Consider the following 24,632-nt stretch of genomic DNA (forward strand, 5'->3'; position numbering starts at 1 on the left):
ATAAAACAAGAACTGGTGTGTGAATATTAATGAGTGTGAAATAGGTCCCCGTTTGTGCTGTGAAATGTGCTTAGCTTAAAATTAAAGATATTGATATGTTCTCATTATATTTGTCATCAGGATTACATGGTGATTAATATATTAAGTCAAAAGTCAATGAAATATCAAAAATAAAGAAGTCCCCACTTTGACAGTCTTTAACCCCTGTCCCCGTTTGACACCCTTCACACGTGTGTGTGTGTGTGTGTGTGTGTGTGTGTGTGTGTGTGTGTGTGTGTGTGTGTGTGTGTGTGTGTGTGTGTGTGTGTGTGTGTGTGTGTGTGTGTGTGTGTGTGTGGGTGTGTGTGTAAGACCCCAAAACTCACTACACGAAGTAGGTAACACACCAACGAGTCACTACATTTTGAAAAGTCACTACTTACACTCGTGTAGTGAGTTTTCTGAAGCGTTGAAAACGGAATTTCTGACCGTGTTTTACCCAGAAAATACAAAATTGTTTATAGTGTGAGTTTCCGGTATGAACGAGATTTTTTTCACACAGAATTTCATGCTGCACCATGGCGTTTACACACTTTCCCCTGATGGATTTTTTTGCGCATGCGCACGAATAACTTCCGTGAAAATGGACATCAACAGTACAAGTAAGTTATTGGCAACAACTTTTGATGATATTTACATAGTTTAAAAGGCGAATTAATTGTTTTTAGCATATTTTATTAGTATTTAGTTGTCTAAAAAACTGTGTACCGATGAAAATTTCTGAAATGTGTCAAACAGATTATTTTGCTAGGTATTCAGTTAACATTGATTAAGTTTGTGAGTAAAGTTACACTGTGTTTGAAGATATTTTATCGAATAATTGAAATGATTTAATTTGAAAATATTGTAATATAAGTAATATTTTACTATTTTGAACTTAGATATCGTTTTTTATTTATGTTACAATACATTCATTCATATTGACTGAATTTCCTCGATTTTCCGACATTCTGATTTCGTTTGTTAAAGCCAATGAAATTACAAACACGTAAATTAACAATTATAAGTCTGTCTGTTGTTCACTAAACATTACGGTCTTAAAAAGGCATTGAGATACTGTTATAATAGTAGAATGAGGGTAGTCCTAATTTCCTGATCAAGAATAACAAAAGTTAATGACTTTCCCTTTCTAAAAAAAATAATAAACAGTGTAAAAACTTTACCGTGTATACGGAATACAATGAGAAATGTGCTCTCTTTAAAGAAGTAGAACAAATTTGGAGTCTGATTTGGGATTTAAAAACAAGTGACTTTTTTTTTTTACAGTGAAGTCTCCCCTTACATCTTATATTAACTGCAGAACAGTAGCTCTCTGAAAAAAAAATTGACAGACCAGAGAGCTACATGCACTGCTTTAACTTTTTACCCCTTGGTATCCTGAATCTCATCATTGAAAGTCACACATATAGGCATCAGAACCGGGAGGCTAGGGGGGCTTAGCCCCCCCCCCCTCCACTTTTTTTTCCAAAAATACACTTAGTATAGACATTGTACAATGTTTTATAGGTTTAGCCCCCCCCCCAACTTGCAGAGACACATCACAGTAAAGGTTAAAAATGGAGAAAGTGTAGTGTTTGGAAAAAAAATTTTGTACTAAAGTTAGAACCCCCCCCCCCCCAAGAAATAAGATTTACGTGATTGGGACAGTTTTCCTTTTTTTTTTTTTTTTGCTTATCAGGTTTTTTTTTAATGGTATAATTTTTTTTTAACACTTATCCCCCCCCCCCACTTTCAATTTGCTTCCAACGCCAATGCCACACATTTTGTGTCCATTCTATCATTCTATTCCCACAAAAATAGAATGGACACAAAACCTGTGGCTTGCAACGATGCCTGAATCCATATTCTTTAAGTATTTTACCTTCAGTATCTTGACTCGTTGGATATTTTGAGCTTCTTTCTCAATCCTACAAGATGCCCACTTGGTGCAGTGGTTAGAGAGTCTGCTCTAGAGTCACAAAGTAAGGAGTCAATCCTTACATTGCAGGTTTGAATCCCACTGTGGGACATAGAGATCCCTCCCTGCTAAATGGCCCTGAGTGCCGAGCCTGGGACAAAATTTACAGCTCTCCATCGACAAGTGGTGTCGTCTCCATATGAGTGGAAAATTCTCAAGAGGGACGTTAAACAATATACAATCAATCAATTGTACAAAGTTAGAGATAACAATGTTTTTTTTCATTATTTGTTCGTTGTTTAATGTAGCTCTTTTTCACTCACTTGTCAGTGTAGGGCTGCAAATTTTAACCTATACTGAACACTCAAGGACATTGAGCATGGAGGGATCTTTTTCGTGCTGGCATCTACTGCAACAGAGGACCTCGGTTTATACGGTCTCATTTGAAGGACTGATTTCAATGTCCCACAGTGGGATTCAAACCTGCAAGATCAACTCTTTAGACTGAGACTCTAAAGCAGATGCTCTACCATCTGACTCAGAGTCAGCAAAGAACAAGGTTCGCTTTTGCCTTATTTGGCCCTGTAAATTTCTTAAAAACTGAAACTGCTTAGTTTTTGTTAACAATGCATTAAACATCACTTAGATCTTTGGTGACTGCATATATCTATAAAAAAAATGACCTAATTTTCTGGCTATTCAATGCATTTTTATGACACCACGAAATGCTTCAATTTCCTAATATTCTGGAGAAGTCTACAAATAGCCAATTTTTAAAACTATTTTTCGTTATTGAATATAGAGCGCAACCTCAAATCTGAAATATGCAACTATGATCTAATTAAATTTAGATGTTAGATCTGCTCACATACTCACTACATCATGTACATTCACATCTAACATCCAACAACATCCCAATAAGGGTCATGTCAGAGGCCAAATTTTATCAACCAATCAAAATCAAATTGTCGCCTGCAAAATCAACTTATATTGTTGAAGCGAATAAGTCTAGAGCTGTTCCGAATTTGACCTCTGACGTGACCATCTATGGGAATGTTGTGACCCTCTATGGGATGTTGTTAGATGTTAGTGTAGTGAACATGTGAGCGGATCTAACATCTTATTTTAATAAGATTGATGCAACTACTGTTTAGTGATAGAACTGGTTTCTGGGGATTAAAGCTGAACACGACTTGTAAATCGGCATATACCATTTTCAATATCATTATCTACGATACATCAACACTAGGGTATACTCGTCGCATTTGTTACACCTGACTGCTTTATTGTCACGGGTGTCGGTGTGGAATGGCCACCTGTGTTCGTGCTGGTTATCTTGCATTACCTTTGTTTACATTTTATTGCAGTTTCCTATATCTTGATTGTTTGTATACTGCGCACTGACCTGTACAACTATAATTGTAAATTTATTTGGTATCTTACTTTCCTGCAATTTAGACCAAGAATTACGTTATTATTCTTGCTACCAAGTCCTATATAATATACGTCCGTCTACACCGGTGTCGACTGATTAGACTGAACAGTGACTAAGTTCTCCCCTATTTATAGGGGTCTGCAGAGTAGCGAGAATCTGAAGCGAATATGGCGGATACGTTCCTTTTATGAATCGTGTTCAGCTTTGAAAGACGTGTTTTATTTTTTAGATCAGAGAATGCGCTGATATTATTTTTCTTCACTGAAAGTACTCAATCATACCTGTTTACATTAAAATTCAAGAACACTGCAATTTCATAAAGCAAGTTCTCCAAGGCCTGGACTTTCATCAGAAATTTTTTAATAGAAAATGAAAGCTAACGCGCTTCATAAAATATGTGCCGGCGTGAAGTGTCGTAGACACTAGTTCATAACCTCATCATGAATCTTCAAAAACTAAATTCATTTCTTATATATACAATACAATATGACCTTAACATTTCCTTTGCAACAGCGTTACTAGGGGTACGGAATAGTGCATGGCGGTCAAAATGGTCCAATTACTGGTAGCCAGGTAGCTCGATAGAGCACCTGACTAATGATGCAAGGATCGTAAGTTTGATTGACGATCAAGTCATAAATTTTCTCCTTTCCTGTTACATTGTTGGTGCTGTGCCATGCCCAGGAAATTACAGATGAAAGTCCTGATAGGGAAGAGCTAGGGTTAACGTCTTCGGGGTCAAAAGTTCTTTAATGAGGGGGGAATATGGCGGTCAGATGGGTTAAATCACTTGTGGCCAGATAGCTCAGTCTGTAGAGCACCTGACTGGAGATTCAGGGGGCCGGGCTTCAAATCCAAGTCTGGTCCATCACATTTTCTCCACTCCTGTTCTAGATGACTTACTGCATGAAGGTACAGACTCCATGAATTATCAAAGTATTAATAATGGTGATTTCCTCTTCTAAATGTAATATTTGGGAATTTTAAATTTGAACGTAAAATGTGACCTGGAAATATTTAAAAGTTATATTAATTATTTCTGGATCATGATTTTTTTTTATTTCTGAGGAAAAATGACATGGATTTTTTTTCTAAGACTTGTAATTCTAGCGAAAATGTAAATACTATCAGTTAATCCACTGCAATTCAATCAATGGTGTACACTGATTTTCTCCATAGATGAATTCTATACACCCTCAGAGGCTGAAGCTATTAAGTTGTAACTCAAGATTTCAGATTGCATTGAGCAAGCCGGCTTAAGTAGAAATTATGAACATACAGCTTGAGCCTAATGTAAAATAGTGTGATGTAAAAATGCATCTAGTAAAAAAAGCAAATACCATATGATGTATAAATGTCACTGTGACAATGTATTGGGACATATAGTAGATACTATCCTTAGTTGTGGGGCACAGGGGGTGGTCCCCTCACCACAATAATTTTTTGATATACAGAATACTATTGAAAACTTATAGCTACTACATGTATATGTTGTGCCCCCTCAACTGAGCTGCTCAATAAAAAGTCTGATGACATATTTTATTGCTTGTCAAGATATTTTTGTTAGTTTATAGCCCCCCCCCCCCTAAAAAAAATCTGAAATTGCTTCCTTCGAGCAAAGACAACATAGGAAATAGTAGTTTTAAAAAATAAGTATTTTGTTGTTGTTAGATATTGCATCAGGCAGGCCCTTAACTACTTATTTAAGTTTTAACCTCAAATAAAATATATTCTGGATCCTCCAATGCCCTACAGGTCAAATTTTAAAAAATAACGAAAAATGTACAACTTCCATATGTAGACAGATGGATATATGGTCTCTGGTTGTTAAAATGGCCAAAATAAATACCTCTCCCATCAATTGTTTACAAATGACCGAATAGTGATGCTGGTCACCGGAAGTTGACAGGAACCAGCAAAGCAAAGGTGGGTTAAAACAACTGAACAAAGAACGACTGATTACTGAGTACAAAGAGCAGTTTTTCCAAGCATATCTAAGCTGTTAGGTATGAAAATCTGGTAATTTTACTTTTGAAGGGAATTTAAAAGATGCTTGAAGTTTCACACTATGAATAGATTGTGATGTAGTTGAGAAAATTCGAGCTATGTCAGCTGTAGGTGTCAATTTTTCGGAGAACCGTCAATTTATGCTTAAACTTTAGGCCTACAGTGCCTGTTTCACTCATTTTTTTTATGCACTTAACAAAGAACACAGTTTGTTCTGTATTGCCTTCTTTACTTGTTTTGAGATTGGGAAACACGGAAATGTTATGCAGGTGACGTGATCAGACACAATTTGTAGCTTGATTTAGCCATATAACTCATATAACTTTAAATGAAACTATTCAGAATAGATCGATTTATCTATTTTATCAATTTTTTAAATGTGTAATTTTTTTTAACCTCAGCATTTACAAAAAGTCGCACCTTGGTGCAGTGATAAAATTCAACTTTGAATTCCTCTTAAAGTAATGCATGTAAAAATCATGCACTCATCAAATTATGGGTAACACGAATCACCAGAATGCCTCATAATTACTGAAATGCCCCTAAAAACACTGAAATGCCCAACAAAATCACCGAAATGCTCTACAATATACATCTCCTTTTAAGATTTTGTACTCAAAGTATTTATAGCTGGTTGCCCTCTCAGGTATTAAACATAGATCAATGATTTGGGTTTAAAAATCCAAGTGTATCTGCTGCACATTTGTAATCTCAGCGAGTTGTCGTTGACTAGGGACTAAAATTTTGGTCTGGTATCCACTATGACATATCGTATCAATCCCATATAACGTGATTATTGATTTTTTGCCCCAACTTTGACCACTTGTGTCAATCAATATGGGCTGAAATGAATTAGCTGCCCACTTCTGAATCAACTTTTTCCTGTGGACATCCCTTTAATTTTCTATCACTATAAAACTTTCCTTTCTTACCTTAAATAAATTTAAAAGGTTTAAATCCAACAAAATATAAAGTTGTTGATTTTTCATAGGAATTTCCCGTTCATTCAATTTCCCATTCATTCATGCTGCTTCACCATGACTTAATTATTAATTAAATATGTACTGATAAATCAACCAAAATTGATTTCAATTTACAACATTTTGATATGAAATTTTGAAGACCATATAAGAAAAGATTCTTTAATATTATGTGTTACATTTTGCCCGATCACATCGTCAAATATTTTTTCTGTCTGCATAATTTTTTAACAGCCCTCGTATTTGTTTTTTTCTGTGATAACATTTGGCAAGTTAGTGGAGTTGATTTCTTTATAATTCTGCCTGAATGCAAATTACGCAAATCGATAAGTCAAGGCTAAGAAGGCCTTATATGCACGTAAATCTCATGTGCATCTGTCTTTGTGTCTGACGCTAAGTAAGCCAAATATGCATGTAGTAAATCTTGTACAGCTATTTTTGTGTTTGAAGTCAGTGGGCAAGAACTATTGAAATTGACATGGGAGGCCTTGATTAATTTTAATCTATTAGTCTACATTTTAAAAATCTTAATCTATAATTTTATTTCATAATGAGATGGAAACATAACCAATCACTGTCTTTTTAGTATTCCAGGGACATCAACGATAGTGGGAAATGTGGGATAATTTGCATAATGTGCCATGTCCTGGTGTACTGTATACTAACTACACAGTGATTCCTTAAAAAGGTTCATTTTACTGAGAAGTATTTGGATGTTTTATTAGTCTGAGGCAAAAAAAAAATACAATAAACAAGATTGCATATCATATAAATCCAAAGCAACCAGTAGAGAATTATTTAGATATACTGTATGTTTTAGCTAAAATCTGTTATAATAATACATGCACATGTAGAGCAATCATGCATACATAGCATCAGAAATGGAGATTATGATCATCTTTTTACTAAGGTTGACTTGATTTTTATCCATTCATTCTAATATTTTTTTGGATACAGTGTGTCTGCATGTACTTCAGCCATTTGATATATCTACATTTTAATTTGTTTTTGCCTTTTTTGTAGAGATGCCAGTAGGACAAAGGTGACATATGTCAATACTAGTCCTTGAATAATTGAGACAGAATGGAAATTAATGGCAAAAAAATGACGCTTAAAATAATGCAGAATAAGCCAAGGCTTTGTCCATTTGCTTTGAAAGTAATCCTCCCGAAGGAAGAATTACTTAATGATTATGGAGACCAAACCAAGAATTTGTGGTGGAGAATAAAAGGTACTTTAGATTGATAAGGTATTCAGTAGTTAGGCTTTGTGTAAATGTTATTATTTTTATGCCCTACCATAGCCATATAGATTAGGCAGGGCATATGGTGTTTTTCATGCCTGTCTTTAGTCCTTCTGGCCTTCACACTGCATTTTTAAAGAAACTCTGATATTTTTATAAACATTCTTATGTTGATACATATTGAGGAAAGCTCTACAACTTAAAAAAAAAAATTAACCTTGACCTTTCCAAGCTTTCTTTAACCTTGACATAACTTTTCTCAAAGTTGTGTTTGTTTGATTCGTTTCACAATAACTATCCTAGATATTCATGTAATCTGAAAGTGATACACAAAAACATTTTTGGGTGAGAATTTATCAACTGTGTCATGTAATATATTGATCTTCCCATTGAGTTGACTATTTATTGAAACTCAGTTTTTAATGCCCTGTACACATGGAGAGTTTAATTCAAATTAAATATAAGTAACTGTGAATTAAATTTTAACTGCATTCACACGGAGTTTTATGCGAATTAGCTTAATTCAAATCAATTTACTGCGCATTAAATTACTTTGCATTAGCTATGTGTGAATGCTTAGCAAAGCTAATTAGATTTAAATTTTGAGGCATGCGTAATGGCAAAATTAGGTCAATTACCGCATGTCAGTGGTCAGCTTTAAGTACTTGTGCTATTTTTGAGTAATGAAAATTGTGTTAAATTACTAAAATGTGTGTACAGACACAGTAACATTATGTAAAATGCATCTGCTTCTGCATAACTTGACATGAGTTGAAAATGAAGTCATAATAGCCTTACTGACGCCTGATTGTAGAAGTACATTATTTTAATTTGCATTAGTTTGCTTAAGTTGTCGTGTGAACGCAATTTAATTCGCATTAGTTTGATTCGCATTAGTTTACGTCGCACTAATTTACTGCAAATTAAACTCGACGTGTGGACAGCTATTGCATAAGAAACTATTCAAGAAATTTCATATACTTTATCAATACAAATTCTCACATTGAATTACTTATAATCCCTGGCTGGGGCATTCTGTCCTATGGATATTTTTTGATGATTTAATTTTGCGTCATTTGATCATGGTATAACCTGGGGTGCCTTCATCACAAATACTTGCGTCAAAATTTATCAATCTGCTTGACGTTACGTTTAAAATATGAACAATTTGAAGATATTTCTAAGGGAGAAATTTTATTGTTTTCTATATTTAATGATTGAAAATTAGATTATAAGGAATGAATTAATACTTAAGAAAAGTGGCAATTTTGTTGTGTATTAATGAAAAATATTAAAACTTTAATACAGGGAATTCAGAGTAAAGTGTTAGGAATTTAAATAAACCTTTAATTTATAAGGATGAATCAAATATCAGTCCAAGTTATACTGATTTATTATACCTCAGTCTACTGATTTTTTCCCATATATAAGTTAAGCAGTAAAATGTGCATGAATAATTCCCTAGAAATCTCTGTGAATGGACTAAGTCCCTGTGCCTTTAGTCAAATGAACTAATCCCTGCTTCGGAAGCTACGGTTATTCCCCAGTTATCTGTATTCCTCTGTTAATAATATTTTATTTTTGTATTGGTCTAATATGTTAATGGACCTATCCCCCTGCATTGGTCCGGATTGGTAATACTCTATTTTTAGTGGTATAATAAACCAGTTAAAACATACATCATTGAGAGAGTTAGCTAGATTCCAGTTCCCCAAGACCAGGACTATTTCCTTTCTTTTTTTCTTTCCAGTTACATTACATGTGTGAAAATAATTTACTCTGGAAAGAAAACTCACTACATGTGTTTAAAGTAATGTGTGAAAATAATTTACTCTTGAAAGAAAACCCACTACATGTGTTTAAATAATTTACTCTGGTAAGGAAACTCACTACATGTAAATATCTTCTTCTCAAGAACCATTGAGACAGGAAAGATGAAACTTTTTGTGAAATCATCCTCAGATAAAGTAGATTCAAGTTTGTTCAAATTATGACCCCCGGGGGTAGGGTGGGGCCAAAATGTCCGACCAAAAATTCTCATAGGAGTATATAGGGAAACCTTTTAAAATCTTCTTTTCAAGTACTTCAAAGCGCTGATTAGTAATATTATGTAGAATTATCCTCAGGTTGTGTAGAATCTAGTTCGTCCAAATCATGATATGTGCTTTTTCCTAGCTGATGTGCTCAGGTGAGCGCTGTGGCCCCTGGGCCTCTTGTTGTTTTAAAAAATGAAGCCTTACATTAATTCAGTTATGCATCCTGACAATCGTGTATTTATGATAGACTAGTATATTCATGATGCAATGTATCCAATATTATGAATTTATAAATATCTGTCCCACCTGTCTGTTTACGTGGCAGTGAAACTCCCCATCATCAATAAAAAACGCATCTAGGGAGATAATCTGGAAACGTGCAAATTGAAAATAACTGTGCGTCTCTTTAAACTTTATACTCATGTTTATAAAGAATCAACATTTTGTGGTCCCTGGGCTGGCACTTTGCTATTTTGTCAGTATGTTACCGGGTATGTTGTATTAGGATGATTTTCAGTTTAACTTGGACTTTCAGCGCTATAGGTAATTAGTGTCTGTCTAGTGGTAAATAGATTCCGATTGGTGAATAAATTAATAACATATGAGTAAGGAACTAAAAATTTTTTTTGACAACTTTTAGACGACTTAGTTAGCTCCACCTCTGTCGGGCAAGACAATGTTATTGGTTAATCAGTACACTGGTTGACATTTGCACCAATTTCTATCCCATGTTACTACAATTATATTTCAACAGTGAATGAAAGCTGTGTAAATTTCAGATGCTAATTATATAATTTCAAGAATACCACACCTTACTGAAAGTCCAAACTTACCTGAAAATTGCAATATTATTTTCTATAGATTAAATGATTAATTAATCTCTATTTGTTTGATGCCATTTTAACCATATCAAACCTGATGCTGTTTTGTTGGGATGACCAAAGTTGCTTTTAAGGGGATGAAGGATATATGGTCACGTGACTCAGTTGAATTACGTCATAATCTCTGATAAAATATGTACGAAACGAGATTGAAACCACAGTACTTGTATAATTTTTTGACTGTTTGTTTGCGTTTACCATCTAGTATAAAAATATCTGAAAACATTCGAAATTTCTTGCAAATTTTATCAAATTACGGAATAGATTAATCCACTCTGTCGTTTCCCTACTCTGCGCGTCCAGTGCGTCTTTGACGTCATAGTGGATCTCTTGGTTCAGTAAGATCATACACAGTAAAAACGGGTAGAATAAAATCATAAAAACGGGCCGTAATATGTACATGGTAGGGTATTTTGTAAATTTCAGAACGCAAAAAATATTTTTACATGGTTGTTGACGGAAAAGTTCTGTGGGTTTGTCTTATTTCGCTTATTTCAGGAATGTGTGACGTCATAGTTGGGTTTTCCCGTACTCGAGAAATGTAAACATGACACGTTTTTCTCATGATCATGACTCGTTTAACTTTGCCCCGTGCAATATCAGTGCTCCAAGTCGCACTTACTTTTAGGTCGCTAAATGGCGACCTAAAATTTTTTTTGGTCGCCATTTCAGAAATTCTGGTCGCCATAAACAAATTTTTCACTCGCCATGATTAAAACATGTAAATAACACTATTAAAACAATGAACTAACTTCCACATGTGTAATGTTTTTATTTAAATCAAAGATTATTAATTACTGTGACTAGAAATCTTTTGCTAGTTGAAGGATATTTTTTTATTTAATACAACCACCCTTTGTATAGTACATGTACACAGAAGAACATGTACACAGAAGAGTTTCATCAAAATATAATAAAACTTTGACAATTGTTAAGACAGGACTTTGCCAATTGTTTATCATGTTTAGGCCTACCTGTTTACTTACTATTACGTATCTATCTAAACCTAAACTCAGTCGTTATCAGTGCCGCCAAAACACTTAATTGTGATATGCAAGCCATTGACCAAATGCTCTAATAACAAATTCAGAGAAACTCAAGAAAGTTTACGATGTTTGGATGCCATTCTCTCAGAAACATTATGTATATACGTTTCTGGTTCTATCTAACTTAACTATTACAGCATGCTGTCATAACATTACGTGATCTAATTCCATACGACGCTTTGTCAAGTGTGTTAAAGTATTTATCTTCAAACGTTGTCTTGATAGAGAATCTTGAAAACGTAAATCTCGATCCCGATCATAAAAAGATGGACGTTGCCAGCCCAAATTTTCTCAGTCGCGAAAATGCGACTTAGTTTTAATTTCTAGTCGCAAAACCAACTTTTGGGTCGCAAATGCGACCGTTTTAGTCGCAACTTGGAGCACTGATTATATTGAGCTCAGCTTCACCAATCGATATTTTTACAATTAATCAATACAATGACGACCTTGAACTTCGACGTAAATTTTCAAATATTGAATGATAGGATTTTTTGCAAATTAATTTTTTTATGGTTTAAGTTGTCCTAAAAAAGTCGTAAATGTGGTGTTACAAAATAATCTTGCTTTTTTGAATTTTTAACCCTATTCATACTCTAAAATATTTTAAAAGACACACTTCCGCTGGTATATTTTTTATCTATGGTGAAAAATTTCAATTATCGACCGAGTAATGGACCCAGAATCACGGAGAATAAAAACTACCCTCAGACACTGTGGTGTATGGTATTTGTCACTCAATATCTCAGAAATAAGTCTAGAAACCTATTGATATGTCTGCTTTATAGTATGTAGGACATACTAAATAAGATATATATGCAAAATATGAAAAAAATTAAATGACAGGTATTTTTTCAGCTAAAGGTCCTTCATCCCCTTAATAACATAATTTTAGAATATCATACTCAGTCTGTATGTGTACTTAAAAAGTGGGCTTCTTGTCAGCTTTGGCATGAACAACTATGTATTAATTTATGAATACTGCTAATATAGGATGATAGGATATACATACAATATATTTAACATTCATGTGAAGTACTAATTCCTGACTACATCAACAACTCCACATACTCATTGATTGTGCTTAATTTTGAATACTTTAATTTAATATACACATATAGTCTAATAGTCTAACATTTTGTTTTTCTCACATCACTCACATGAATTCTTTCCTGCAGAAAAAAAATATTCAAGTTTATATTTGTATTACAGTGTTTTTCCCTTTATTTTAAAGTAGAGGGTTAGAGATAAGCTGTAACAGGCTAGGGGCTTAGGTTTATGAACAAAATCTCTGAGGATCTAACAACAATTTTTTTATTTCAAAGCGGCATTTTTGTACATTGAAGCGGTCAAATTTGCGGGTAGCTGGTTCTAAGGGAAAACACTTTGTAATAGAAATTAAATTTGCAAATTTATAAATAATTAATATAATCAACAATTGGAATCAGTATGAAAGTAAGAACTGGTAATACACAGCTAGCACAATACAGCATCAGAAAGTATGGAAATTACTAAGAAGAAAAAGTATCAGAGTGAAATTTATGGATATGTTATCACCCATGTCACATATGTAGTGAGTTTCCTTTCGTGAGTAGATTATATATGTAAACACATGTAGTGAGTTTCCTTACCAGAGTAAATTATTTTAACACATGTAGTGAGTTTCCTTACCAGAGTAAATAATTTACACACATGTAGTGAGTTTTATGGTCATTGTACATTTATCACACACATGTAGTGAGTTTCCATTCCAGACTAGATTATGTAAACACATGTAGTGAGTTTCCTTTCCAGAGTAAATTATTTAAACATATGTAGTGAGTTTTCCTACCAGATTAAATTATTTACACACATGTACATGATGTAGTGAGTTTCAGTTCCAGACTAAATAAGGTTAATTATTTAAAAACATGTAGTGAGTTTTCCTACCAGAGTAAATTATTTACACACGTGTAGTGAGTTTCCATTCCAGAGTAAATTATTTACACACTTGTAGTGAGTTTTATGGTCATTGTACATTTATCACACACATGTAGTGAGTTTCCTTACCAGAGTAAATTATTTACACACATGTAGTGAGTTTCCCTTCCAGACTAAATTATTTAAACACATGTAGTGAGTTTTCCTACCAGAGTATATTATTTACACACATGTAGTGAGTTTCCATTCCAGAGTAAATTATTTACACACATGTAGTGAGTTTTCCTACCAGAGTAAATTATTTACACACATGTAGTGAGTTTCCATTCCAGACTTAATTATTTACACACATATAGGGAGTTTCCTTTCCAGAGTAAATTATTTAAACACATGTAGTGAGTTTTCTTTTCAGAGTAAATTAGAAACCTGTTTACACTTATGATTTCGCCGTATTTTGTACGCATTTTTAGTTGAAAATAAGTCTATTATTTTGCTTTTATGAAAATACAGAAATCGGAAATTAGTTCATTTGGAATTTAGCAATTAGTTTTCGTTATGACCTGTCTTTTTTTCAATTTTTTGAAGCACTAAAAGGGAAAGATTTCAAGTGTTTGATTTCAAGTGATGTTGGGTAATGCCAAAAACGCTTGTATTATAAAATGACAAGGAGCTTGTTGTTAAACCAAGTTTTTGTAATCAAAAAAGCAGTTATTCTCTTTTAATATATGTAAAATCGATGGAAAGTTAAATCTTACTGGCATTAAATGATTAACTTCACTGAGAAATCTAGTAAAAAATATGTGAAACCAATGTGTTACCAATTGAATTGTAAATCTATGAGAAATATAGCTGGTTTCTGAAAACAGTTTGTTTGTATTATTTATCTTTGAAGCATAATTTTGAAATTTTGATTTTTTTTTCATTTGAGAATTTATTTTCATGATTTCTCTACTTTTCAGGGCCACAACGTAAGGGTTAATAGAGAATTTCACCAACTTCCGAACAATCGAGGCCATGCAAAAGTTTCAAAGCTTCTCCATAGTATGTAGACAGTGGCACCATTCAGAAGTATAGGGGAATGGACTTTGATGAGATTGATCTTCCTGACAAAGGTATTTATTTTCATTTTTTCCCCTGAAAAAGGTATTTTTTTCCAATATTGAAATTTTGGTTTTTCTTAAGCAGCTGTTTTAATATTTGAAGATTGAATTATATGGTATTAGATGTTATCAGAGACAGAAATAATTAGTCTTCCACAGCTTTGTAAAATTATCGGACTTTACATGTATATCCATTTTATGGACAGTGATGTTTTGTCTTCAGAAGTTTATATTGTTACATGTATCTTATCAGGTTGTAGTCCTCTGCCTCATGAAACAGAAAGTAAAAATGGCAAGATCAAATTCACACCATGAGGTAATTTTTTTCACCAGTTGTAGATCATATTCTCATTTGGCATTTGTTCCAATCAAGTACTGGCAAATTTTTAAAGTTTAATTTATAAACTTATGATATCTTAAATATTCTTGAATGTTTCACATATTAAAGTTTACTGAAGGTCCCTAGTGCTTGATATTAATTAGTTAATCTTAAATAGATTGGGACCACTAGATTTTCTGATGTCAGCATATATATTTGAATGTAAATAAGTTATATGTAACTTTACCAATAGCAATCTAATTAAAATAAGATGTTAGATCCACTCGCATACTCCTTACACTAAAATCTAACAACATCCCATTCAGGGTCACATTAAGGTCAAATTCTATCAACCAATCAAATACTCGCCTGCAAAATCATTGTATATTGTTGAAGCGAATAAGTCCAGAGCCGTTCCTTATTTGACCTCTGACATGACCCTCTATGGGATGTTTGACCCTTATGGGATGTTAGTGTTAGCGAGTATGCGAGCAGATCTAACATCTAATTTTAATTAGATTTGACAAACAGAGAATGAGTCACAATGTATCATGGGTTACTACAGCAAAATTCATTTAGTACGAACATGAATATTGCGAATTCACAGATATAGCAAACTTATTTTGGATTCCCAGCTATATAAATTTATCGAGTTCTTAATTTTGATATAACGAATTACGAAGTAATATTTTATAATAGCAAAGTAATTTCATGGGTCCCAGTGACTTTGTTTTAACGGAGTTTTACTGTTTAAGTGTCAATCATTATGAAACAGTTTTGTTGTAAACAAATACCAACTTTAATTGACCCTTGGAAACTCATTTGCAGTCAATTTTTATATTGTTTGATAATGAAAATGATGTATAATATATAAAAGAAAACTGCATACTATTTTTCTGGTGACAAAATATATATTGCGCAGTTAACCAATGAAAACCACATTGACTTGTCGCTATTGAATTGTAAACATGTAGTAGAATGTCATGCTTTGCGACTCATTCAAATGATTGGAGAGTGGGTTTGACGAAATATTATATCTTGAACTCCTAGATATCCCCAATTTTTTCCAAGTTGAGATTCTAATGTTCCATAGTAATGTTCAGTTTACCATGACCAAATTTCATTATTTAACAAAATTTTGATATTGAGTGATCTTCATTATTTAATAGTTACTTGTTCTTAAACATGTATTTCTAAAGACTGGCATCTCATACATGTATTTCTTATTCATTTTATTCAGGAGTATCTTTAGGACACCAGTGCTTGATTGAGGAAAAAGAGTACCAGAAGAAACACTTCAAGAGTATTATATTTTCTGGAAGAACTCCTAGACAGATACACTTACTGCAATATAGAAAGCATCATTGAAGGGGTTTCCTTTGAAGCAAATCAAATATGCTGTAAAATAAGACTGCTACTTAAAGGAAAACATTTCAAAAATACAATGTACTGATATTATTCAGTTGGTTTGAAACAGTCACAACCTGAGAAACTAATTAAACTTGGGCAATATTGGTAGTCAAACAAAAAGACTTTTTATTGCATTTTTAACTAAGATGGTTTTTAACAAGATAGTATTAAATTTTTTGATAGTATTAAATTTTTTGTCAGTCTGTCAACTTTATTCATAGTGTATATTTTTTAACTTCTTAACTTATGGACAATGTATTATGTGGTTTAATGAACTTAGCTACAGCTATATATAGGACACAAAATGAAATACGTAGTGATAAAATACTTCTATACATGACACAAATACTGAGTGATGTCCTTGTAAAAGTTTTAAAGGAAAAAAAAGAAACTTTCTTTTGTGTGAATTAATTTCTATATTTTGTATACAACAGGATATACAACAATGTAACAACATGAATTATCTAAGTAACACTTGGCTGTTATCTTATTTCATGAAAGCGTAATTTTTTTCTAACATAGTTGATGCAATTAAATTGTTTCTTGCAAACAAACCTAGTTTGGTCTTTTAAAGTGTAAATAAATTGAGGAAAGGGATGTGAGAATTGATTGATTGATTGTATACTGTTTAACGTCTCTCTCCAGAATATTTCACTGTTATGTAGACGTCACCATTGCCGGTGAAGGGCTGCAAATCTAGGCCTATGCTCAGCGCTTACGGCCTTTGAGCAGGGAGGGATCTTTATCGTGCTACACCTGCTGTGACACGGGGCCTGGGTTTATACGGTCTCATCCGAAGGACCGCCCCATTTAGTCACCTTTTACGACAAGCAAGGGGTACTGAGGACCTATTCTAACCCGGATCCTCATGGGGCTGTTATAATTGAAGGGTTCTGTATGACCTATACTCATGAAAATTTGATTTTTTGCATTTAGAGATCAACATTTTGAGTAATGGGAATTTTAAATGGTGAATTGGAAATAAAAGGAACGACGATAGAAAAGTTATGCATAAGAAAAACGATGAGGTGGACGTTCCCCATGAAAGTAATCTCATGATCAGTTAGTTTGCAAGAATAATAGGGATTACATAGGCGTTGGAAGCAAATTGAAAGTGGGGTGGCTAAGTGAAAGGGGGGAGCTAAACCAACAAATAAAGGAAAATCCCATTTTTCAATGCCTATATAACGGCTATCTTTGCAAAAAATAGTGGTGGGAGGTGAGGGGCTAAGCCCCTCAACCCCCCGGTTCCGACGCCTATGAATTACATTTCCCTTAGTAATTATCATTATCAGTTTATTTTTTAGACAATACAACGAACAGCTAAAATCTTTCAATGTTGTAGTTTAATTTCGTTTTACATAGGACCCTTTTATTGAAAAGGATACTTTTATACATTTCCTATTAACTAGCTTTAGTAATTTACAATATATATTCATAAGCACATTCTGAATAATAACAATGTTATCTGCATAATATTAACCATAAGTTATTCCATGAACGCCGGATCCAGCAATTCTTGAAAAAAAAAGGGGGGGGGGTCCAGGTTTGGCGCCCCGATACTCATACATATAATCGCACAACAGGTACCCATAAGCCCATAGCAGTGGTTTTCAAAGGGAGGAACGTCCAAAAATATTTGACAAGCAAAGAATAAACACAAATAACGCATAAACTTTAATTTTTATTTCAAGGGGTGGGATGGGGGTCCAACCTTTAGAAACATTTTCATTTGAATGCTTTTAATTAATTGGATATTTTGACCTGGCAACAATGGGTGTGGAGAGCAATCAGATCATCAGTCCAAATCAAAACCTACGCATTAAAACTACAGCATAAGATTATTCTCAGACTAAAAAGAGAGCACCCTTCTCTCCTCATACCATTTACACAATTCTCTTTATTGATTAAAATATCCGCATGATATATAAGGAGAGAAATATTCTCTTCTGCATACCCCCTTTCATGATTTTTTATAGAGATGGTTTAAATGGCATATAGATAAACTCGGCGAAAATTCCACTGATTTGAAAGGGAAACCTGTGAGAAGTCAGGGACTGAGGTCGGGATAGTGAAGGTACACGGGGTAAATCAATACGGGGAAACACTTCTGTATCTTGTAAGCATAAAAGGCAGATATTTAATAATATATACTTATTTTATTTAAAATATTAGACATAACAGTATCTAATATGTTACATAAAAACATTTTTCTCTCTGTCTCTTTCACTCTCCCGCTCTCTATGCAAAAATAAAAGGGATGTCCGACCCTCGGAAGCCCCTCTCCACTTATGGACCCGTCAATGCCGGCAAAGTATGCATATTCGAACGTATATTTTTCAAAAAAATGTTTTAGATCAACAGACACTTCGTAATGCATTGACCATGTCGTACAATATTGAAAGGTTCGGGGTTTACTACCCTTTTATTAATGCTGGGGAGGGGGGTTCTAATACAGCCTGACTCCATAAAATATGGTCCGCCGTCGGTTTAGTATACACATTTACGCATGTATTCATTCTAAATTTATTGTTAAAATGATTTTTTTCATTATTTAGGAATCATCAGAATGTAGAAAACGAAAATTAAGAATAGAGATAAAAGAATGTTTAGATATGGAGAAACGATTGACGAAATATATGGAGATAACGAACAAGCAGAGCAAACACGGACCTCCAAAACATCAAAAGTCGGGTCATATGTCATGGAAAAGTGAGCAGCTGGTTACACCTACCGTGTGCCCCTTGTCATGATCGGGAATTTCAAAATTTGACATGCATGGGAGGCCTAATGATGTTTAAATCTATTACCCGGTAGATAACGCTTTTAAAATATAAATTTACATTTTTTTTCCACAATGAAATGGAAATATAAAGAATAACACGTTATTTAAATTATCTCTTGTTTCCAACTATCGTTGATGCCCTGGTATACTCTACTAACTAGACATTGAATCCTTAAAACATCGGCTTCGGAATGATCTTACCTTGATTATGAAATGAAGACGATGATGCCAAAATTTATAGTAAGCTCGATATATAACCAAATGAAAGAAAGATACCTCAAATATGGGTGGACTTTTTGTTTTATTATACTGCGTTTTAAGATCAATCATATTATACTCGCTCTAGTTCATTTTATTCTACGATAATAAAAACTTACAATTAGTTTTGTTTCTTTCCTTTCTTTAATCAAATGATAAAATACAGAGGTCGGAATTTTTTTCTTACACTTTTTCTAGTTTAATGCTAGGAAAATAAACTCATTCCCTTTTTTTTTTTACTATAAAAAATATTTGTAGAATACATATACTATATTGAAATATCTGAAAAAAACAGAGGACGAGGCGTATATTGTTTTTGTCCTGTCCATTTCTTTTGTTGCGTTATCATGTCCACCCAATCAGTTTTTCTTTTTGATACCGTAATAAAAACGGACAAAAATATTTACAGGTCTCCTATATAAGTGAAATATCTGAAATGCAGGACTCCTTTTTTAGTCCACCAAGCCTCTTTTTTTGTTTTTATGCTATTAAAATAAACTCTGTTTTTCTTTAATGGGTGAAATAGCTATGAAAAAAGAAGACCTAGCTGCAGGACTGTAGCTCTTCGAAAAACATATTGACAAACCGGAGAGCTACAGCGCCACCCATTGTAAAATCTGTATATATTTATTAAGTACAAAAGTTGTGCGGTTCCATGTTTGTAAACATCCATCTCAAAATATAAATTACCGTGTGTTCCTAACATATTATATCACTTACTACTGTATTCTACGACAAAAATTCCTTATAATTGTTGTTAATAGCCCTCCAGGCCGACAGGTGCTCGCGTGGACAGGATTATCCTTACCCCCTTTTTTTTGTTATAAACCCAAGTGTTGAATTATTCCCCTTGATGAATCCTGTTTATGAAAATATGAAATGTTTTTCATTATTTCTTCTACATTGGGGGTCTATTTTCATTGATATTTTGGATTTAGAGAAACAATAAACACTCTTATTAAACCCATATTTAAGATTTGATTGCGACGTTGATGCTGCAACGCCACGCCTTACATGTAACAAAGATGAACACAACGCTATTTTGATAACCGGAGCTACGAAACAGGAGGTGAGGAACATCAATCGGCTTTGCAGCCGTTAAACGTACGTCTCCACCAGCTAAAAACACGGATGACAGACCAAGAACTGGCCGTCAACGGCCTTTTTGGATATGCTGTTAAAAGACAAACGTTATGGAGCGGTTCGCAGTGAGAAATATTCGCAATGACGAGGCTCTCACGAACCTTGCAAAAAGTTCTCCCGCCCGAATAAAAGTCGGTTTACATTACCTGTTCGATATTACAAAGTTTTCATTCGAATACCTGGTGAATACTATGAAATAACATTTTTCGAGGGGTCAAATCTTTTTGATTTGAGGAAAATATTGTTCCACTGGAATTTAATTTCTTGGTACATTGTAGAAGAGTTCAGTAGCATTATTATAGCCTGTCAAACGTTGCAATGTTCGATCTTCTCCATTTGTATTGTTTATTTTTATTTGCAATCTGTATTTATGGCACCCCAAATTCACAAAAATGAGATAAACCTAGTTTCACAATTGATAAACTAGGTTTATCGACTGTAAACTATAGTTTACAAACCGTAATCTATAGTTAACGATTCGTTAAGTATAGTTTTCATCTGTACAACTATATTTAACGGTCGTTAATTATAGTTTACGAATACTAATATAAGTTTATCTGTCTGTAATAAGCGTTAACAATAGACTTTGTTGATAAACATAGATTCACGTTTGTAAACTATAGTTTACAATCGTAAACTATAGTAAAGAGTTGTTAATCATAGTTTTGCAAATCGTGAAACTATATTTATCAGATCGTTAACTATAGTTTACGGTTTGCAAACTATAGTTTACAAATCGTGAAACTGATTTTATCAGATAATCTATGTTTTGCAATCGGAAAAGTTTTTCGGTGTAAAGTATAGTTTACGGTTGTGAAAAATAGATTAACGCGATAACTATAATTTATAGATGTAAAATATAGATTAACGTTGTATAGTTTACAGTCCGTACACTATAGTTTACAACCGATAAATCTAGTTTATCGATTGTGAAACTATGATTTGCTCATTGTTGTGAATTTGGCGTGCCATATATATTTTTCCATTTGTATTCTATAATTTTTCCGTTTGTATTTTACAATTTTTATTTGTTTTGGGTGTGGGGTGTTAGCTTGCCCCATCCTTTTTACACACTACATAAAAGTAACTGTAATATTTTAAATTTACTGTGAAATGCCCATCCCTCCAACTGCCTTTTATGCATTTAAATGTAGTCATTGTAATATAAATTGCTTTTTTTCATTTGGAGGGGGCACAAAAGCCAACCCACCCCTAAAAAATACATATATTCCTCATTTTCTTTGTAACGTATATATAGTTTTTCGTGTATCAAATTGTATGCCCCTTACCCCTTTAAAAACGATGTTACGTCCTTTGTCGTTAATTCTTTTGTGTGCCTGTTAATTTATTCTTCTCATTTCATATGGTTTGTATTAATCAAAATAAAGATGTTAAGGCAAATTTGTTTTATCTTAAAACATTATCGGATATACTTTGGCTATTTTCATTTTTTTCGTGTTCTACATTGGCTTGTCTTTTCGACAAAGGAAAAGGAATAATAACGACCAAATCTGGCCCCTTATTTAAGGTCATATGCGACGTAGTTTGAATTTTGTTGTCCTTTTCCATTGAGTTGAAGATTTCCATATCTTTAAGGAACTGTGTGACTGTTATATTTTAACTTCTATATATGGTGTTGTACACTTCTTTTATAACAATTTTGGATAAAAGAAACATCTAGAATATATGTTAAGTATTTTTTATATATTTTTCTTTGAATTATCCAAAAATTTTCATTAACTAATTTCTTTCCAAAACCCCTGGTAATGCATGCTGAATTTTTGTCTATGAACATCTGATGACACTATAATATTAAATTAAGAATATCTTAGAAAATTATCAGTAGGTAAGGGACGTTGCATATGTCCTTAATGCAAAAATAAGAACGGACTTAAAATTGTAAAAAAAAAAAGGTTTTAGTTAAGAAGTTAAAATGATGCTTGCTGTAAAACCAACACTAGTTTTGATTCAAAGCATACACATGGAGCATAAGAGCGTTCAGAAGTAGGATATTGTTCAGAATTTTTTTCAATTATGATAGAATTTTGTCAAATATGATACATTTCTCACTTTTTGAAACAGAGAGCAAACGCTTGTCTTTCTGATATTTTCATACACCTGATGCATCTGATACTAGAACATGTATATAAAATACATAAATTCGGTAGATAGGTAAGCTGGTGCTCTATGGTTTTCTAAAACGAAATTAATTGATGTGAATTTGCTAACAAAGAGAAAATTCGGAAATTAACATACCGGTATTCTCTGACCTTCCTGCGAGCTCTGTTTATCCCATAACTTAAAAGTGTGAAAGTTAAATACTCATTTTGTGGCATGGATAAGAACATTTTTTCTTATCAACTGTTGCACCATTCCTAAAGATAACCTAAACTAGTGGCCAAAAGGGGTCTTAAGCTAACCTATCTTGTCTTTTGCTGAAAGGAATTTGTGTTTTTACATGAAAGACATTCAAAATTAGCTGAATGTAGTGATTTTCTTGTATAATATCTTATATGAGTGTTTATGTGTTGAGTTTCCCGTGTGTGTCCTGGTAAAGCCGTGTAGTGACTTGTCAACTTCCGGTGTGTGATTGAGCAAAATCACGTGACCAAATGTAGTGAATTTCAGGTGAAAAATCTTTTCTTCGTTATTTGAATATTCATATTTAAAAATCTCATTTGGGTATTCTAAGGCCCATAGAATCACAGTTATGGTTTGGTTATCTTGTTAACATTGCTAGAACATAGTGTAGTGACTTTCAGGTGTAAAACCTCGTGTAGTGAGAATTACTGTTGTACACGTAGGTGTGTGTGTGTGTGTGTGTGAGGGAGGGTGTGTGTGTGTGTGTGTGTGAGGACTTGTGTAAAGGAGGGTGCGTACGAAGAGCGTATGCCTGGGTGAGTGAGAATGTGTGTGTGTATGTATGACAACTAACTTTGGTTGTATGCAACTAATCAGATTAGTAGCTCGGCGTCTGCATGTTCCACTCTGATCAAATATGGATGATTGCTCAGGAAGAGAAGGAATTTGCTGCATTGGGTAGGCTGTGAAAGTCTTAGTTTTGACAAAAAAGACCCGATTCGAGGAAAAGAAAACATTATATTTATGACAATGTAAATCCATAAATCCTTGCTTTTTGGAAACAGTTCAAGTTCTGCAGTTTATTATGTCATTTTTTTATTGTTTTGTAGCAATTGATCAAAGCAATAAAATCATACAAAGGTTTTCATTCATGTCTGTTTATGAACATAATCATGTCATATAATTTCTAAATAATCGTGTACATACTTACCATCCTTCATTTTCATCGCCGTTACCATTGTAAAATCTGTTATGTATTTTTCCACTCCACTCGTTGACAATATTCCCTGCCCCTAGCTATAGGGATCCATCTCTTGCATTGTAACGCAGTAGGTACCTTTCTTGGGAATGACATAAAGGTATAACGTAGCTTCGTAGCTTCCCTACTGGTTCTGAGGCCTTCATAAACAATGATAAAGTATATATGACCACCCTTTAATTCTTGCCCCGTACGGAGGAAATTCACCAAAGTTTACTCCCTCATCAAGCCATTTAATAAGTGCCATGCGATATCTACATCTTTCTAAAGCACTTATGCCTGGTTGATCGTCTGCAATATACATAGCCTCCCTTATAACGTTGCAAAAGTTTACCTCATTGATATCATGATTCTGCAACATGACAGATTCAACATACTTGCTAAACATATTTCTTGCCAGAGCTTCCTTCATTTGGTCCACAATCTGTCCCTCCTCTGATACTTCCAATAAAGTAGGTCTTAAAATATTTGGGTTTGAATTTGAGACTTTCTTCCATGCTTTTTTTAAAATTCCATCTACTTTATCAACACAGACTGCTTTTCTCAGATTGCTACCTAAATCCGTCTTATCGTAGGCAAAAACCTCAAATTCACCTTCCTGATTAAAATCTGGTACGTAGTATGGGATCAGTGTATCTTCTATACCCATTATCTTTATTTCAGGAAGGACATGAGCGGTGTTGTACCATAATTAAAACCGGTCAGACCAAATGAACTGACAAAATGCAATGTTTAACACTTGCTTTGGATATTTCTTCATCATAATAGCACGCCTTACTATGTCTTTCAGTAACAG

At 33.6% G+C, this 24,632-nt stretch overlaps 1 long non-coding RNA gene across 2 annotated transcripts; it reads left to right on the forward strand.

Annotated features, from left to right (window-relative positions):
* The first annotated feature begins 354 nt into the window (after nucleotides 1-354).
* LOC134262672 (uncharacterized) lies at nucleotides 355-16,590 on the forward strand. Of its 2 annotated transcripts, none has more exons than XR_009991058.1 (5): nucleotides 355-641; nucleotides 7,382-7,589; nucleotides 14,441-14,593; nucleotides 14,835-14,897; nucleotides 16,141-16,590. It is a non-coding gene; the product is annotated as an uncharacterized LOC134262672 (long non-coding RNA). The 2 variants fall into 2 exon arrangements; XR_009991059.1 differs by lacking the exon at nucleotides 355-641 and adding an exon at nucleotides 5,132-5,377.
* The last annotated feature ends 8,042 nt before the right edge of the window (nucleotides 16,591-24,632 follow it).

Source organism: Saccostrea cucullata, unplaced genomic scaffold (assembly GCF_032062105.1).
Source record: "Saccostrea cucullata isolate Sc308-1 unplaced genomic scaffold, CSIRO_AGI_Scuc_v1 ctg1378, whole genome shotgun sequence".
NCBI lineage: Eukaryota > Metazoa > Mollusca > Bivalvia > Ostreida > Ostreidae > Saccostrea > Saccostrea cuccullata.